The sequence below is a fragment of the Mandrillus leucophaeus genome, unplaced genomic scaffold (assembly GCF_000951045.1).
Source record: "Mandrillus leucophaeus isolate KB7577 unplaced genomic scaffold, Mleu.le_1.0 Scaffold324, whole genome shotgun sequence".
NCBI lineage: Eukaryota > Metazoa > Chordata > Mammalia > Primates > Cercopithecidae > Mandrillus > Mandrillus leucophaeus.
The window spans coordinates 1,078,993-1,089,983 of NW_012103410.1; the positions used below are offsets into that span (position 1 = coordinate 1,078,993).

At 43.1% G+C, this 10,991-nt stretch overlaps 1 pseudogene; it reads right to left on the reverse strand.

Annotated features, from left to right (window-relative positions):
• Positions 1–422: 422 nt before the first annotated feature.
• Positions 423–8,615, reverse strand: LOC105545299 (annotated as a pseudogene).
• Positions 8,616–10,991: the final 2,376 nt, after the last annotated feature.

The following is a 10,991-nucleotide window of genomic DNA, read 5'->3' on the forward strand; positions in this document are numbered from 1 at the left end:
CAGGCTGGAGGGCTGTTGCAGGGGGAAGGAGCGGGGGCAGTGTGAGAAGGCAGAGACCCCAGGTCATGTTATCAGCAGCAAGGTGATTGTGTGATGTGTCCTTTTACAGTTGAGTTAGATGTGTCCCACCAGTTATGACGGGAATCAATTTAAATATATTTTCTTGATCCCAGAAGTTCAACTACGTGGACAGTGGTTACACTTGACATGATGATTTGTTATAGCACAACTTATATATTTCAAATGGACAAAAAATTAGTATCATTTCTAGTATCTTAAGATAAATTTCCTTTGAATGGAAACTTTCTTTTCAGTACTTTCAGGTCTATAAGATGTACCTAGAAAATTTACTACTGTGGAAAATGAAGACTGCTTCAATTGAATGAGGGAAGAGGTAAAGGTCCCGTGGTTTTACTTTTTGATTAACTGCGATAACAGTGTCCTTCAGGTGACTGAGGGGGTTTCATATTTTCTTTAGACATCATTAGGCGCTAAAGCTCTTGCAGAACAACTTTGTATCTCTGATTTTTAAAATTTATTTTGTATCCTTCAGTCAACTCACACCAGCAGGACCACTTTGATGCTATATGAATTCTGCCATTTTGCTAGCACTGATACGGCTCTTGGTCTACCACTCCATTAGAACTCTTAATTCCATTCATATTAATTTTTGTTAAAAATCTTTCAAAGTGGGTGCTTCTGGGTATTTAGGTCCACATTTTATTTTAAGGCTGTATATTCAGTTTTCATCAATTGTTCTTGGAGGCCCGATTACCGTCTCTGTCCATCTTGTAAGTATCATGTCTTCACCCTCTTCTAGACCCCAGCTACCTGTGCCATCACCTACTCCTTTCTGACCTTGTTCCAGTTCTTCCAACAGTTGGAAATTCTGAGGGACTTTTACTCCCAAGCCCATGGTGGCATCACTCCTCTAGTGCTTACTTTTTGGAGTGGTTGCTCTGTTAGAAAACCTGGCTCATGGAGGGCCAGGTCATTTTTATTTGTAGTTTAATTCATCTTTTGCTAAATGCAACACAGTCCTGGCTCAGCAAATTGTTCTGTTCAATTCTCACAAATCAAGCATGCTAGAACATGATAGCAGCAACAGATGAAATTTAGAGACATACCACGATGCTCTTTCTGGATTCCTCTCCAGGGCCTGTGTTCCCATCTCCCAGCAGCAGAGAGTTCACAGCTGTGCTCCTCGATGGACTTGCCCTCAGCCAGGACTCTGCCTCACTTGAGGTTACAGGGACGATCAGGGCCAAGGCCAGGCTGTTGTGGTGAGTCAATGGCTTGATCTTCCTGTCAGTTTGGGACAACTCGGAAGGATCATTCCCAGCTTCAGAGTGTCCTATGGGATTGGTTGAGGCCTCTGCAGCAATTGCACCACAATTCAGCCCTTGTTTTTGCCTCATCCTGCCTTCCTCTTATCTTTACAGCTACATGCATAGCTTTCCAGAACATTCGCGAAGTCTTACAAAACTAATGTTTAACTTCATAAAGGGACATATCCATGCATCTTTCTCTGAATGAGAGGGTGAAAAGAAAATCATACACTTCTATAATTTGTATATTAACTGAGTAGAAAGGGTGTAGGTTAGCAATGGCACAGGAAGTTGACTTTTTACCAGCAAGGGGAGAGAAGTTTTGCTGCCTAGAAGTCTCTGCATTGTGAGTGCAGTTAAGTATCACCGTGTCTGGAGCCAGATGGCACCTGAGAATCCTCAACTCCCTATGAACTGCTTCTGTGGGGAAGAACGCTATCTAGCGCCCAGTCTTCACAGAATCTCCCCAGTCAGCTTTGCAAAAGAAATCACTGGACCATGAAATTTCAGAAACAGATGAGAGCCTAGAGGTCATTCCATCTGGTCATTTCCAACATGGAGTGTCCAGACTTAAAAAGCAGAATTGGAGTTCTTCAAGTTATTTTCAATACTTTAAAAAGCCAAATTGAAATGATGTGTTTACCATTTAATAGCAGGAGTTAACAGGCTCATCAATACCAGTTAGCCAGTTTAATCTTTAGTTCAACAAATTAAGACATACTTGATGCTAGACCCTGATGATACAGAGATGGATAGGCAGATGAATTCCTGGCCCATATAGAAGTTGACTTTCTAGAGGTCTAGTTAGACAAAACCAAGTAAACAGGTAGACTTATTAGAAAAGATATGATGGCTAGGATGAAGAAAGAAAAGTAATCAATAATGTGATGCAGAAAACAGAGAGTAGAATCTAGAAAAAGGAGTTAGAAAGGACCTTGCTGAAACTGATACCTCTCATTTGACTTAGTTAAAAATGGAAAACAAATGAAATAATCCATACAACAAACCCCTATGACACAGGTTTACCTATGTAAAAAACCTGCACATGTACCCTTGAACTTAAAAGTAAAAAAAAAGCCAATTACAAAGCTGCATGGGTTAACGGCAAGGACTTTTGGTTGCATGTAATTCATGAACTTATGTTAACTTGTGGGAAAATAAGATCTGACTCCTAACAAAATAAACTACTGACAATCACATGAAAAAAAGGAAAACGAAGTAATTATTACTCAATAAATGCAATTCTTTTGACAAATGATAGTTTTCACAGTGTGGGTACCCTATGGAATTGACAAAAATGGGTCTTATATGAAACAGTTAAAACCACTGATCTAATTCCATCTCTCATTTAAGAAATACAAAGACAGGCAACTTGGTGAGATCACATCACTAATCTCTGGCCAACTGGGACTAAGACTTAGGTCTCCTATGCCTTAGTATGGGGCTCTTCCCATTGTGTCATGCCTTGAATCGCAGAGATGGCCCAGAAGCAGCGTGGAGCATGTTGCAGAGACGTGACTCTGCACTGAAGCCTCCTTATTCAGTCCTCTGCCTCTTATTCACAGTGTGATCTTGGACAGACTGTTTTATGCCTCAGTTCCTTCCTCTATAAAATGGGATGCTGATAACACTACTTCTCCGGGGTTGTAGTACCTGTTCAGTGAAGGAGCCGAGGCACTGAGATGACTCAGCTCATCTGCAAGAACAGGGAGAAAGGACAAAGGCCAAAGGTAGTTAACCCATGGGCTCATCTGCTCAATCAGGGAACAGCCTTGGCCCATGGGGCTGAAGACCTTGCTGCTCCAGTGTTGCTCTGGTACTGTGTCCCTGGGAAGGTCACCTTTGGTCCCTGGGCCTCCCTGCAGCCTCATACTCCTGGGCTCAAGGGATCCTCTTGCCTCAGCCTCCCAAGTAACTGAGACTATAGGTGCATGCCCCCATGCCTGGCCGATTTTTAATTTTTTTTCTAGAGACAGGGTCTCACTCTGTTGCCGAGGCTAGTCTCAAATTCTGGGGCTCACGTGATCCTCCCACCTTGGCCTCCCAAAGTGCTGGGATTACAGGTGTGAACCCCTGTGCTCATAAGATGCCATGTTGACATGATGTAGCATGTCCTGAACCCCATCAAGGGGTAGTGTCCACAGAAGCGGCAGGTGCATGTTTGTGTCTTATACTAAGGGCAAGGCCAGAGATCAGAAGCAGGAGAGTAAAGGGCTGGGAGATGGAGAGTGCGGGTGAGTGAATGTGGACTGGGGACATGGAGGTCATTGTTTACCAGCCTGCAGAGGTGGAACCTGGGAGGATTTCTTTTAAATCCACGTTAGTGTGGTCATCCCATTGCATTTGATGCAAAGCTACCTCTTCCTGGTTCCGTGCTATCAGTTAAAATATAGTCTCTCCTCTGTTTCCAGCTCTTCATCTCATGGCATTATCTCTACAGCAAAAGCTTGAAGTCCCCTGCTGTCTGAGGATACCGAGGCAAAGAAATGCCCATGAACTCTGATTCCTCTGAGAGGGTGCCAGGAATGTTGAAACAGGTGTAATTCATCTTCTAAGGACTTCAACAAGTGTTGTTTGTTTCTTCACCATTCAGCTGTTTGTAGTAGGCTTAGTTTGACAGCTGATTCAGGTTGTATTGGAGATTGTCCCTCTCCCACTGGCAGGGCACTTTGCCAGCAGGCTGGCCAGTCAACACCTGCTCTGTGCTTGCCCTTGTCCTCAGAGCGCGAGGGATAGGAGAGCCTTACCACTCACGTTCGTGTCTCAGAAAAGCAACGGGTAATGATGCAGAATTCGTTTTTATAATGATGGATAGCCAGCAAATTCCCCAAACTCGCTGTCACATCTTATTATAGATATGTGCTTGCCTCTGGGGCGCCTCCTTGCAGGCCCATCTCAGGGGAGCAGACAAACAAAGGAAGAGGCACGGAAGGCAGAGCGGCAGGAAGGAGGCACAATCGCCGCCTGGCAAGCTCGCAATCATCCCCGCAGTAAGCCTCCCCGGGATTTCCTGAATGCCTCGATGGGGGCTTTGTGGCAAACTTTAGCTTTTTATACATCTCAGTAGCAGTGAAAATAGAGCAACTGAGGTTGATTGACGGAGCTGAGTAGTGCCTATTATTCATCCCAAAGCTTTTGTTAGAGAGGGGAGGTGAAAATATCCTTAGCCCTTAGCGGTCCCCGCTCCTAGTTGAGACCCCAGCCCCCTCTCTGGTTTGAAAAGTTCTTTGGCCCCAGCACAAGGAGGTCGGTGGGAGAAACCAAGCGAAGGTCGTACCACTTTTTCTTCCCCCTTTATTTTATGTTAGTCATGGTAAGCGGCTAGATTTTTTAAACGATCCAAAAGCATGAAGTGGGAGCCTGGAGTATTCTTATTTGCATATTAATGCCAAGCCTGTGTTGCCAGCACCCAGTTATTTCAAAGGCTGTTGCCAAGAGCACAGCTTTGAAAGGCCTCAGCGCAGAGGCGGGCACCTGGGGCCTCTGTCCCAGGCTTCACCAAATGAGAGCACACGGCCCCTTCTTTCTGCTGCTCTCTGGGCTTCCTGGGTGCAACAAACAACAGCTTCTCCAAGTGGCCAACTTCACCCATGCCTGTTCCCTCTCCACAAAGGTGAACAAATGCTGAGGTGCGGGAGATGAGCAGTGCTTTGGATATGGGGGCTATTTTTCTTGTATACCTTGGAGTATTTTTGATCACTTGGCTTTTTATTTCGTTTATCATTGATCAACTGTGTTCTGGTTACTCCGGGTTATCCTAGACGTTAGCAATGGCTGGGCTGCGAGGATGGCGGTTTTCCATCAGATAATGGGGACCTGTCCTTGTATACGTTCAGTATTCTCATAGTACTGAACTAAAAGTATGTTGGCTTTAGGTTGTCTAAAACTGCTTGCCTACTGGATAGTCCCAGTAATTTAACCAGGTTTCTTTCAAACCATGGTAGATTTTGGTCCATGTAAGTGAAACTTCTTAGAGGACGGACCATGTTTATTCCTTTCCTATTGACATGACCAAACAGGGGCTGCGGGACGCTCACTGGGATCCCAGGGATTTTGTGAGCCTCGGGCGCCCCCTAGTGTCCAACTGGGAGCCCTGAGCTTGCGTGCTCTAATGCTGGCAACAAATCGAGCCCAGGTGCGGGAATAAGAAGAGGAATAGCAACTGATTTTCACTCATTCCCTGGGCCGGGGTGTTGCGGGGAGGGGTGGAAATTGGGAGGGAGTCCGCTTCCGGAAGCAGCTTGTCCAGTCTCCTGGACGCTGCACCCAGACCACAACCACTGGGAGGAAGAGTGAACCGTGTCCAGGACTTCTTTACCCACCGAGTAATAAGAGACCAAGCTCACACAGTGGAAAGAGGTCGGATTTGGGAGTTAGAGAGACTAGGGTTCAACTCCTAACTTAGCCATTAACCGGTAGCGTGACCCTGGACTAAGCACTTAACCTTTCTGATGGCGACAATTTCAAAATGGTGGCAGGAATAAGTGTTATTTCAGGGTGATGAGGAGAATCCTGTGAGAGTAAAGACAACCTCGGAAGTGCCTGCCACTCTCAGCAAATGTTTGTTAGACCCCTCTGCCTGTTGGCTGTCTCTCATCCCAAATCTGAAACTGCTTCCATGGGCTGTGTTCATGAATATGCCATTTCTGTCTATAAAAATATAGTGTAGAGAGGGTTTTTTTTTTTTTTTTTTTGGTGTGTTTTTGGATGTTTTAATTGATTTTTCAAAGTAATCTTAAGGTTTACCCTAAAATATCTCGTGCAACCATTTCCAGCTTAGATGTGGCCATTTGCTCTTTGACAATTAGGAGAAACTGTTAGGCTGTAGCCTTGGAACCTGGGCTGCCAATCAGGCCGAGTGAGGTGATCCACTAATAAGGGTCCACCTTCCCTGGGGTGGCTGGCACAGAACCTCCAGACCAGGACAAGCCATGTCTTGCTTCTAGCTTCACCAAAAGTCATGGATCAGTTTTCCCAGTGACCCACTCCAATGTAATATCAAAACGTGTTCCTATCAAATCTCAAAACCTTCTAACTTTCAATTTTATTTTCCTTTCAATTTCTTTGGGGCCACTTTTCTATCGCAGAAGAGTTGGGATTAATTAGAAAATACTCTTTTGTCTTCTATTTTTACTATGGAAGGAGAAAAGAGGGATTCTTGGTACTGTAGGTAGCACAGGTAAATGTGGGATTATCCAAAAAAAGAAAATCGTTGACAGACTTTTTAACTTTTACTGAAAACTTAAATGCTTACAAGAAAGGGAAGTGAATTAGAACACGTGAATAGGTTATTTTGAAAAGTCGCCTTGTGTGTGGGGGAAGAGATGGGGTGATGGAGATGTCCACAAGTGTCTGACAAGACAGACAGCTGAGTCCTAGTTTAGTCCCCTGTGTACATATGCATGTCTGTGTCCTTGTGCACAACACTTACCTCTCTCACATCTCTATTTTTTCCATCTGTAAAATGAGGCATCATCATGGCACTTACCACATAAGGTCATTGAGAAGATCATATTAGATGATGCATATAGCACATATCTACATAAAATGTATCCAACAAAGGACATATCTTTCTACTGTTATTCATTCACATTTCCTTTCTGTATGAATTTATTTTGGGTTCATAGTGTATCTTTTGCAAGCTTCCTTGGCAATTTACAGAAGTGCAGGTGGTCTTACTTCACTTCCTGCTGAAATGAGAGAGCAATCAGTACTTTAACCATCCAGGGATGAGATGTGGAGATCTTATGCAATCTCTACTTGGCTCTGAAAACAGAAGGCACTTAAGGTCTGCTTGTCACCTAACTTGGAGTCAAATAAAATGCCAAGCGTAGGAAATGCCAGTTCTCACAAGGGCAGGCCTCCTATCACATCCCTTTTCCATCAGACTGCTTCTGGGAGCTGAGAGGATCTCCTAGGTAAGGTTCCCCTGGTTTTTTCTTAGTTTGGGTTTAAGTGGAGGCATTGGTAACCAACAGCCATGAGTCAGGTACCGCAGTCTTCCTCCAGTGGTGTTTCTTATCATGCCCAGGCTGATTTTACACTAAAAAAAGACCAGGACCTCCTTACTATGTTGCCCTCTTTTCTTAAAAAAATTCACAGTACCTTTGTCACAGTGTTCGGGTTGAGGGTGGTAGCTCAGATTCAAAACCTGACCACAGTATTTCCTGTGGTTTCTATTGCATTTCATTACACTGTGCTAGAAAAGTGCAAGGGGGAAGTGCTGCTGTCATTACCTTGTGGAAAAGCAAGGATTTCTGCAAGTTTATGGTAACACAGAAACAATCAATGCCAGATCCAAGTCGGGCATGGTGGTGCATACCTATAGTCCCAGCTACCTGTGAGCCAAGGTGGCAGGATCACTTAAGCCCAGGAGTTAGAGACCAGCCTGAGCAACATAATGAGACCCTGTCTCTAGAAAATAAAAAAAATAGAAAATATCAGACCCAAATTCATCAAAGATTTGGTATGTGAACCTGTTCTTTCTCCAAAGTGACTGTGGTAATTATTTTTGATAATAATAGTTTTCATAGTTCAAAACTCTGTATTACCAAGTGAATTGACTTCACTGATGAAAGATAAAACTTCTCATGGCTGTGACTTGGATATTCTAAAAACATACAACCACAGAACCAGAAGGGCCCTTAGCAGCATCTGTTGCTGGTGGCTGCCTGCAGGAATCTGTCTGAAGTAGAGGTCTGTGGTCCCAACTGGTATCCCTTAAGCTCTGAGATGCTGGATAAGTTGCATATCCTATCTGAGCTCTGCTCTTCTTCATAGCCATCTTGCAAGGTGTTGTGGAAAGATTAAATGAGGTAACCACGCATGCAAAACAGTTAACACCGTTTAATTAACAGTTAGCCGATGAACACACAATTTGTGCTGTTACTGAATAGTTGCTCAACATTTGGTAATAACCATTATCATCATCATTATCATCTTATTTCTACAACTTTACAGGGCTGAGAGTGTCATGCTCTTAGTTCTCTATTCTGGTCAGTCTCTGGGGTCAGCTTTCCTGCTGTGTAACTGAACGCTCTTATCTTTCCCGCAATAGAGGAAGCCCATTTCTTCTTATCCAACTCTTGCTCTGTCCTGAATCTGTCGCAGTATTATTTAAGTCTCCCCACCTTTCAGGGCCTCTATTCCCTTTTCTTTGAAATTACCTGCTGGTAATTTCTTTGAAATTAGGAGGAGGATTGGCGATCTGAAGGGCCTTGCAACTCTGCCACTACGTATAGTAACATCCTTCTGGTAGCTGAAGGCATTGCCAGGCCAGTTTTCCATCTTGGGCCATTCCTCTGTAGCCACGGGTAGGACTCTCCACAGTGGGTGCTGAGAAAATGGTGATGAATGGATGTTCAGTGCGATTGTTTTCCCCACAAGTCTCGGATCTCCTCTCTTTCATCATTCTGAGTGTTCTACTAAGGATCTCTTCTCATTGCACCTAACTTATACAATAGGGAAGAACAAAAGTCAGAGTGCTCTTGTCCTTGTCTTTGATCTTGGCCAATCCATTCAAATAACAGATCAAAGTGGGGGCCAACTTACAGCTAGGCTCTGCCATGAACCTAAGCTAATTTGAAAAAGTGCCAACCAAATGAATAATACTAATAGCTACAACACACTAAAAGCACTATGCTATATTTGACACGCATTTACCTGTTTAATTCTTGTGACTGTCCAAGGTACACCTACCCCTATTATACAGATGAGAAAACTAAGAGAAATTAAGTAGTCTGCCAATGGTCAAGCCAATGCTAAGAGTAGAGATGGGTCCAGGAGCTTCACCCAAGAGTCTCTGTTCTTGACCACCTATGAAACGCTTCTAGACAGATTTCTCACCACTTTTTAAAGGTACTTATCCAGGAAAGATACTCAGAGACAAGAAGATGGGCTAGATGAACTCCTGAGGAGTGTTTTACTCCATGATGCTGCCAAGCCAATGCCGCAGCCACATCATTGCATGGCTCCATAATGAAAGACCACACACTGTGGGGCTCAAGCAACAGAAATATGTTGTCTCACACTCCTGGAAGCTAGAAGTCAGAAATCAAGGTGTTGGCAGGGTTGGTTCCTTTGAGGGCTGTGAGGGAAGGATCTGTTCCAGGCCTCTGTCCTTGGCTTGTGGATGGCTGTCTTCTCATGCGTCTCTTCACATTATCTTCCCCCTATGTGTCTGCGTCCAAATTTCCCTTTTTATGGGGGCGTCTGTCGTATTGGATTAGGGTCCACACAAATGACCTCATTTTAACTTGATTATCTCTGTAAAGACCCTGTCTCCAAATAAGGTCACATTCTGAGGTAGTGGGGGTTAGGACTCCAACATATATTTTTTTGCTGGGGGGATATATTTCAACCCATAACAGCTCCCCTGTCATTTCAAGGTAATAATCAGTGTGATGACTCCATTTCCCCACAGCAGGGAAGTGGTTTACTTAACAGCGAACTGTCAAGGAGGCTTAGGTTTTAGAATCAGACAGGGCAACTTTGTTAGTGCTTCACTTGCTACTTTTTGCCAATAGTCAAGTAAGTGGATCTCTGGTACTCATTTAAAGAACAGAAAGAACAGGTTTAAGAAATAAATAAAAGGAAAGTTTCAATCAATGTGTTACTTTTCGAAGCCTTGACTGTTAGTGTCATGGAACTGACTCTTAGTGAATCAAACACTCTTCAGGAATTAGATCACGAAAGGGAAGGTCATATTTTCTAACTAGTTGCCTGAAATAATTAATTAACTTCACTTAGAGGAGTAACTTACCTTCAGAATGACTTATTAATGGATTGGTGATTCCACTCGTAAATGCTATTGTTGATAAATGGCATTCCACTCTTAAGAATTGCTTACAGTCAATACAATTATCTTCTTTCTTATTTTATCCAGGGTAAATATAATTGCTGCAATAAACTAGGAAACAAGAGTATAGGGAATATTAACTCAAGATGTCGTTAATGAAGGAATAACAGCATCGATATTTAATGACTTCATGTTGTGAAGTTGTCACGACCAAAATGGAGTCACTTGTGTTAAAAAACAAACAAACAAACAAAAAACCCCTCACAAGTGAGCTATGAAGGCTGTGAAGAGAGAGTTCTCATGTTTGCATGACCTGATTTTGAAAAAGTCTATCATAAAAGATTCTGCAAAAACCACAACCTTGCACAAAGGCCATCACGACCTTACACAAAAAGTACTTCTGCAAGGACACTGCCCAGGAACTATCTGCCCAACCTCAGACTGGCACCACCCTTGTTATTGATCTTTGTAGCCAAGGGTAATCATTTCAAAATAATTATGTATCCTTATTTTTTCTTTTAAAACTCTTTGTCTTTTTTTTTTTTTTTTTTACCTCCCTGAATGCACTCATAGTTTACTATGGCACATGCATTCCCATTGCAATGCCCTACTCCCAAATAAACATCATTTTCTTTTAGAGAGCCTCTGTGTTTGTTACTCAGTTGACAATATGTTGGTTAAGTCAGGCACTGAAGAAGTAAAACTGATGGAGTCATAGCCGTCTATTGCCTAAGGAGGGCAAGATTTGAAAATGATGACTGTGAACATTATTTTTTAGGATTCCTAGTCTTTTGTTCATTAAAATGTGAACATTATAGAGCAAGGTAGAGAAAATGTGGAGTCTAGCTCTGCTACCATTTGTATAA